This window comes from Oryctolagus cuniculus, chromosome 6 (assembly GCF_051225735.1).
Source record: "Oryctolagus cuniculus isolate XC-2025 breed Fujian yellow rabbit chromosome 6, ASM5122573v1, whole genome shotgun sequence".
NCBI lineage: Eukaryota > Metazoa > Chordata > Mammalia > Lagomorpha > Leporidae > Oryctolagus > Oryctolagus cuniculus.
In genome coordinates, this window is record NC_142872.1 from 83,482,710 (window position 1) to 83,491,426 (window position 8,717).

Below are 8,717 nucleotides of genomic sequence, written 5' to 3' on the forward strand. Positions count from 1 at the left end.
AAGTGCTTGGGCCTTGCACCCACATGGGAGACCAGGAGGAGGCAGCTGGCTCCTGGCTTCGGATAGGCGCAGCATGTCGGCTGTGGAGGCCATTTGGGGGGTGAACCAACGGAAGGAAGACCTTTCTCTCTGTCTCTCTTTCTCACTGTCTAACTCTGCCTGTCTGAAGAAAGAAAGAAAGAAAGAAAGAAAGAAAGAAAGAAAGAAAGGGTTTTAAAATTCATTTAAATGAGATACTAGTCCATGTTAAGAACATTGAGATTAAAAATTATAGTTACATTTTTCAAGAATATAATATATATGTATCATAATTAATTTTATGGTTGTTCATTTTTAAAAAGTCCTCAACTGTCAAGGAACTGAAACTATTTTCTCTGACCACAGTGTAATTAAGCTAAAAATCAGTTTTTGGGAGATTAGATTACATACACTTTTCCTCATGTAGAATTAAGCAATATCCTCCCGTATAACTCATAAGTCCAAATCTATGCATAAATAATTATAGAAATAGAATACATTCTTCATTAATATTTATTTATTTAGTTATTTTAAAGAATACATATACCCAAATCATAATAAAGATACTTCATGATTTATGAGATGCAAAAACAAACCCATGTTTATAGAGTGATTAATAGCCAAATTTACATGAGTCAGACAAAGAGAAAGTACTAAAACCAAATGTGTAAGTATCTCTTACAAGGCTTTTGTTGGGCTGGGGAGTGGGGAGGACTTGTTGTGCAACAAATTAAGCTGTCACTTGAAACCCACATCCCATATTGGAGACGGGTTCATAACCCACCTAATCTGCTTCCCTGGGAAGCAGCAGACAATGGTTCAAGTACATGGACACACGCAGGACACCTGTTTGAAGTCCCTGGTGCTCTCTCTCTTTCTCTCTCTTTCTCCCCCCTCTATCTCTCTCCAGCCATCCCTTCTCTTTGTCACTCCACTCTTCAATAAATTAATAAATAAAACTTTTTAAAAGGTATTTTAAAAGGCACCTAATTTAATACAAAATGGAAGAAGAGAAACAATAAATAGAATTCATTAAAATAGAAAACATATAGATGCTTGTTCTTTACACATATTGAAGTATTTTCAAAAGCTTCACATATTGAATGTTGAAATATATTTCAATTATATTAATTGTATCCAATATATTTCCATCTATTGAAGTCTTTTGTATTTTGAAAGTTTTTTTTCAAAATTGACTTGATTCTATGATGACTAATCCCTTGCCCCATCCCTGCCATGAAAAAAAGAAAAAAGGCACACATAATCGATATTTGTTATAAAAAAGGAACATTGCTACAGACCTTAAAGTCACTAAAAGGAATACGTTGTATAATTACATGAACATAAAATGCTAGAATGAGGAAAAATTCTCTATGATAAAAAAGATCAAAACAATGACTGGAAACTGGTAGACTGGAAACGGGATCTTGAAAAATCAGAATCTCTCCAGATAATATGCCTAGGATATGTGCATTTTATTCTGTGTAAGTTTTATATCAAAAGAAAAAGCTTTAAAAATGAATACAAGTTGATCATAGGCATTCTCCAGTATTTGGCAGAAATTGTACTGATGTCTGCAACTTACTTTGAAGTATATTTTAAAATGGTGAATTTAAGGATGCAAAAGTGGATAGATGGATAGATCAGTATGAAATGTAGAACCTACATGATATGAGTGTGTGTGTGTGTGTGTGTGTATACTCTTTCAACTTTTTTACATATCTTAAATTCCTGGCAGAAGATGCTGTTTAAAAAGAGAATGAAATGAACAAGTTTATCCCAGAAATTGGGAATTTTAGATAAAATGCACTTTTTGATTTCTTTGAAAAGCACCTCTGCATGGCAATTGAAAAAGAAAAAAAAAAAAAACATTTTCCCAATGGATATATGTAATAGGTCTGGTAAAATGGATACATAAAACATAAGAAACTCAGTTAACCTCTACACCATAGATAAATAGGAATACTTTTTTTTTTTCTTTTTGACAGGCAGAGTGGACAGTGAGAGAGAGAAACAGAGAGAAAGGTCTTCTTTTGCCGTTGGTTCACCCTCCAATGGCTGCCGCGGCTGGCGCGCTGTGGCCGGCGCACCGCGCTGATCCGAAGGCAGGAGCCAGGTGCTTCTCCTGGTCTCCCATGGGGTGCAGGGCCCAAGGACTTGGGCCATCCTCCACTGCACTCCCTGGCCACAGCAGAGAGCTGGCCTGGAAGAGGGGCAACCGGGACAGAATCCTGCGCCCCAACCGGGACTAGAACCCGGGGTGCCGGTGCCGCAAGGCGGAGGATTAGCCTATTGAGCCGTGGCACCGGCCAAATAGGAATACTTTTAAACAATAACAGAATCAACTAAACTAAAAACCCAATTCCAAGAAGATTTCAGATCTAAATGTAAATGGTAAAATAAGCTTCTCAAATATGACATGGGATAATGTTCCGTAACTCTGGTAGGCAGACTTTTCTTACTGAGTACATTGAACTATTCCCCATGGTTGAAAACCTGACAGCGGTATATTAAAGTAAGGAACATCTGTTTATCAAAACATAGCAATCAGATAGTACAGATCCACGCCACAGAGTTCGTGAGCACTCACTGGCTGATTTTCAGGAGTAGACTACCGAGCAAGATCATTCAATCCCTTGGCATTTGGGGCCTTATTGAGTGGTGCTGGGCTAAAACCACTTCTGTGATTCTTGTTTATAGTTTGGGATTAGGACTAAGGAACAGCCAATCTTTTCCTCACTTGTACACTAGCAGTCATCAGAGTGATGTAAAACTAAATCATTTCCACCAGAATGAATAAAATTCAAGACTGATAAAATCAGCTTTGGCAAGAGTATGGGGGCAGTTCACACTCTACATGCTGGTGAGGTTGTCAGTTAGTGCAGTAACCTGGGAAGACTTTTGCCAGCCAAGCATCAAGAAGCCCACCTTCAGATCACAAGTTCTTCTCCTGGGTATAACTCTGGCTACTTCTTGGAAAGAGTTTCCAAGCCAAGGTGCACAAGGCCCTCCTAGACAGACCATGACCTTCTCACTGAGTTGAGGACACAGAGCTGAGGGTATAATCTGAAATCCTGACATTGGGATGCAGCAGGTTAAGCTGCCGCTCGGGGCACTCACATCCCCCATTGGAGTGCCTGGGTTTGAGAACTGACTCCAGTTCCTGCTAATGCATCTCTTGAGTGGTACCAGGTGATAGTTCAAGTCCTTGGGCTCCTGCATTGTGTGAGAGACTCAGATGTAGCTCCAGGCTCCTGGCTTCAGCTTAACCCAGCCCAGTCAGTTGTGGGTATTTGGAGAGTGAACCAGCAGGTGGAGGATCTCTCTCTCTCTCTCTTTCTCTCTCTCTCCCATTCAAATTAAATGAAAACAAACATACATAAAAATAATATTGAGGTAATAACAGAAAATATTATGAAAGCTAAAGCCAGAAAGTCTGTCCTTTTATGAAAGTTGCTTTAGAACAAAAACTTTTTAAACAAATCTAAAAAACAAAATGAGAAAAGCAAGTAAAAGCTTGAGCCTGCAGTGCTGGCATCCCATATGAGTGCCAGTTGGAGTTCTGGCTGCTCCATTTTAGAGCCAGCTCTCTGCTAATGCGCTGGGACAACACAGGGGAGGATGGCCCAAGTCCTTGGGCTCCTGCACCCATGTGAGAGACCAGGGAGAAGCTCCTGGCTCCTGGCTTCAGATTGGCACAGCTCTGGCCATTGCAGCCATCTGTGGAGTGAACCAGTAGATGGAAGACCACTCTCTCTGCTTCTGCTTCTGCCTCTCTGTAACTCTGCCTTGCAAATAAGTAACTACATATTTACAAAAAATATATATTTGAAACATGTAACACTATCATGGAGCTAATTCCCATAATATATAAATAACCAACAATTTGCACACATCACAAAACCAAAATATCACATATTTGAAAACAAGAAAATTAGTGAAACTGTGCAAAAATAGGCACTCTTGTTCATTCCAGTGGCAGTTTCTATGAGGTATGATCTACAGACAGATAATTGATGTTATCTATCAAGTTAGGAATGCATACACCTTCAATATTACAATTACTCTTCCCAGAATGCATTCTGGAGTTATTTCAATACCTGAAAATAATGACAAGACAAGGTTATTCATGGCATCATCATCTGTACAAACAAAAGATTGAAAGCAACTCAAGTGTCCCTCTGCAGATAAATGCTTAGATAAATGACAGCATAGTCAGAGATTCAATATTAGTCAGATGTTAACAACAACAATGAAAGAAGAAAGGATCTCATTGTATATTCATAGAGATGGATCCTCAGGATATATTGTTCAATTGCAGAAAAGCAAATACACTGTGCTATTACTTGTGCTAAACATGAGGAAAAGAGAAGAAATATTGATATTGACTTCTACTTGTACAATTTGGAAACTAAAAGACAAATAGCAAGGGTGGGAAAAAGTCACTTATTTGTGTTTTTGTGTTCCTTTGCCTGGAAATGATAATGAATGTTTTTTTCTTTACTTTTGTTTGAGAGACAAAAACAACTCTCAGCTGCAGGTTTATTCCCCAAATACCTGCAATGGCCAGAGCTGGGTCAGGACAAAAAATGGGAGCCAAGAAATTCAACCCAGGTCTCCCACATGGGTAGCAGGCACCAAATTACCTAAGCCATCACCTCCTGCCTCCTAGGATCAATACGAACAGCTATCTGGGGCCAGAAGTCAGAGCCGGGAATCGAACCCAGGTATTCTGATATGAGATACAAACCTCTTTTTTTTTTTTTTTTTTTTTTTTTTGACAGGCAGAGTGGATAGTGAGAGAGAGAGAGACAGAGAGAAAGGGCTTCCTTTGCCGTTGGTTCACCCTTCAATGGCCGCCGCGGCTGGCGCGCTACAGCCAGTGCACCGCGCTGATCTGAAGGCGGGAGCCAGGTACTTATCCTGGTCTCCCATAGGGTGCAGGGCCCAAGCACTTGGGCCATCTTCCACTGCACTCCCTGGCCACAGCAGAGAGCTGGCCTGGAAGAGGGGCAACCGGGACAGAATCCGGCGCCCCCTGACCGGGACTAGAACCCGGTGTGCCGGCGCCACAAGGCGGAGGGTTAGCCTAGTGAGCCGTGGCGCCGGCAGAGATACAAACCTCTTAACTGGTGTCCTAACCACTGGGCAACATGCCTATCCCTAAATGAATACTTTCATCTCCTTAGCATATTGGCAAAACAAAGGCATGAGGATATAGAAGAAAGAAAACATTGAATATTTGGCTATCTCAGGACACATAAAGAAAGTATACAAGGCCCTGAAAAGTGGTTGAAGCTGTGTCATGGAGATCCCCACCTGTAAAACTTGGTGCAGACTGTGCTGTTTTCCATGTAGCTATGCATATATGGAATAACATGCTTCCTAAACAAACCAAAACTCACCTCCCCCGATGTATCATTAGTTTCCCATAAATACAGTGCTTCCACTCTCCTGATAAACTCCTTAGGGTATTATAAAATAGCTGCAAGAGTAACAAAGCACTGTAATTTTTCAGGAGCACAGCTAAGCAGTAAGTGATGTCTTGCTGAAATGTTTTGCAGCTATCTTGGTGAGAAGTCAAGGACATGAGCACACTTGAGGCACTGATGAAAGCAACAGTCATTTCTGTTCCTGGATTCTGTGTTTCCTGACGTTTAACCAGGGTTAAGTGAAATAAACAAGCATCTCAACGTACAGAAGGCCAACACAGAGCCCTTGTCTTTTGCTGTGCATTCCTGTAAAGAAGAGCTTGGATGTACCTTCGGTCACAGTGAAGAAAAGATGGTAAGAGGGTCAGGGACATTTTCTTTGGCTTGTTTGTGTAACACCTTAAGTATCTAGGTCTTTATGTAATTTTGATGCTAGTAACCACAAGAAATGGCTAAGTAGCATGAAAAGTATATTGAAAAAGGAGTTTCCAGAGAAAACACCTTCATGTAGGGGCAGGGAGGAGTTTCTGCCCAGTAGGAGATAATGAGCGAACTATAGAAGAACACACTGGGAAAGGTTGGTCCCTCTGGTTCCTGTCAAGCTAGCCTGTGTCCCTATGCCCATGGGCCAGCCACAGCCAGGGTGCTCACCTTCTCAGCACCCAGGAGGCAGAGAGGCAGGAATATGGCAACTGGTAGTATTTCAATAAGCTAAGACCCAGGGGAAAATCCACTTGCCAGCTTAATTTTACATACCCACGTGCATTTTCTCAAAGACATAAGCGCCATCATGTGCTATTTGGCGGATGTTTCTGGCTGTCTATGTGTTAGTTTCTGCTTTGGAGGAACTTGAAGCCAGAGATTAGATTTTCTAAATGGCATATGCTCAGTCACTATGCCCATACCTCCCCTACACACCTCTCTCTCTGCCTCTCCCTGCCCCCTTCAAAGTATCTAGAGCCCTCCTCTCTTACTGTACATTCTTCACATTAATGTCTTCAAATACACATAATGTACCTAAAGAATATGCACAAAAACAGGACAAAGAAAGCAATGACAAATCACTGTGATAAGTACATCACATTAAGGGTTGTATAACTTAACATGAGCTGTTTCTTTTCTTTTCTTTTTTTTTTTTTTTTTTTTTTTTTTTTTGACAGGCAGAGTGGACAGTGAGAAAGAGAGACAGAGAGAAAGGTCTTCCTTTGCCATTGGTTCACCCTCCAATGGCCGCTGCAGCCAGTGCACCGCGCTGATCCGAAGCCAGGAGCCAGGTGCTTCTCCTGGTCTCCCATGCGGGTGCAGGGCCCAAGCACTTGGGCCATCCTCCACTGCACTCCCTGGCCACAGCAGAGAGCTGGCCTGGAAGAGGGGCAACCGGGACAGAATCCGGCGCCCTGACCGGGACTAGAACCCGGTATGCCAGCGCCGCAAGGCAGAGGATTAGCCTAGTGAGCCGCAGCGCCGGCCAATAAGCTGTTTCTTTTCCTTTGCCGAGCTTCTGTAAGGAAGATGGCTGCATTGTCTGGGAAGGAGAATATCCACTGGTGGTCCTTGGTGTGCTGGGTCCCTGGTTCTGCTTGGAGCTGTCCATCAGATGCTGTCAGCCTCAGATGTCCACTGGGCAGGGAGTTTATCTGTGTAATTTATACTTGATGAGGATCACGTACATCACTCCGCCTCCTATAGCCCCCTCCTCGTTCCAAATAGAAATCAGCAAATATCTCCACTCTTGGTGATTATCCAAAGTGAACAAATTTGTGTCTTTCAGAGATAAGCCAACTTCTGAAGCTCTAATAATCTGGGAAGGAGAGGTAGACAGAAAGTGCTTCCATGGTGCTGATTTGAATCAGTCCTTGGAAAAGATGCAGCATTTCAGTGTCCTGGGATATGTCTGCTCACACTATTCACAGTATGGGGAATATCTGCATACTTTGAGAGGCAGCCTTCTGTTGTCAAGATCTGATAAAGATGACTTTATTACATTTTTATTTATTTATTTATTTCTCTATTGCAATTATAATTGGTATTCACAAAGTTCAAGGGGCAAGCATTTGGCACAGTGGTTAAGTCACCACTTGAGACACCTGCATCCTACATAGGTGGACCTGGGTTAGAGTCCCAGCTCCACTCCCAATCTCGCTTCCTGCCAATGCACATCCTGGGAAGCAGTGGATGATGGCTCCAGTACTTGGATGCCTGTTACCCATATGAGAGACCTGGACTGAATTCCAGGATCCTGGCTTTGGTTAGGCCCAGGATTGACTGTCAGTATTTGGGGACTGAGCCAATGCCAATGGCTGGGGTTGGTAGATCTTTCTCATCTACTTTTCTCCTCTCTGTTTCTCTCTCTCTCTCTCTCTCTCTCTCTCTCTCATTCTCTGCTTTTCAAATAAAATGAAAATAATTCTTTTTAAAGTTTATGGAAAGTGTGTGATATGAAAAAATTATGTATGGATTTCAAATAATCTGCAGCAAAATACACATGTTTTAGTCTATTTTTCCACAAACTATTTCAAGTCCCCCCATATTAGACTATTATTATAATTTCCTATTAGTTATTCCTGCTCATTAACAACCAGGCACTCTGCAGAATTTATTTCACTTAGGCTTCTGTCAACCCTGTGAGTTAGGCACTACCATGTTTCTCATTTTACAGATGAGAAAATGAAGTATATTATGAAATGTCACACAGAAAGGAAGTGCAAAAACTGGGATTCAAATCCAGGTACAAGGACACCAGAGCCCACCATACTGCCTCACATAGGGTGCCTCTGAGTACGGTGGGGTCAGCGAGCGGCCTGTTCCCAAGTGATAGGTCCACACATCTACAGAGACACAGCATCACAGCATGGGCGAACTCGGGATAGTGGCATCCCTGGAGGAAACGCGGGCAGAAGCACTGTACAGAATTTTAATCCAAGATGCTCGAGCGGGCTCAGCATCAGCACAGGGAGGCAAATCACAACTCCAGCAGAACGCTGCTTCAAGACATAAGCCAAAGACATTGGCCGATCTCTAGGCGCTGTCTGCTCTGCAAGTGGAGCTAACTCTTTGAACAATTTCCTGACAGGCGTCTGCAGCCGAGTCCTAGGACTCCCGCCTGGTGAATGGGTTCTTGTAGCAGTGCCATCAGCCACTGAAAGATCTTCACTGTTCCCTGGCTGCGACTCAGCCGAGGTTTTCTGGCATCGCCCGTGTCCATACGGGTTTTTGTGCACGGAAACGGATCAGGCATTTGTTCACCTATAATAGTTGTCTGAGGAG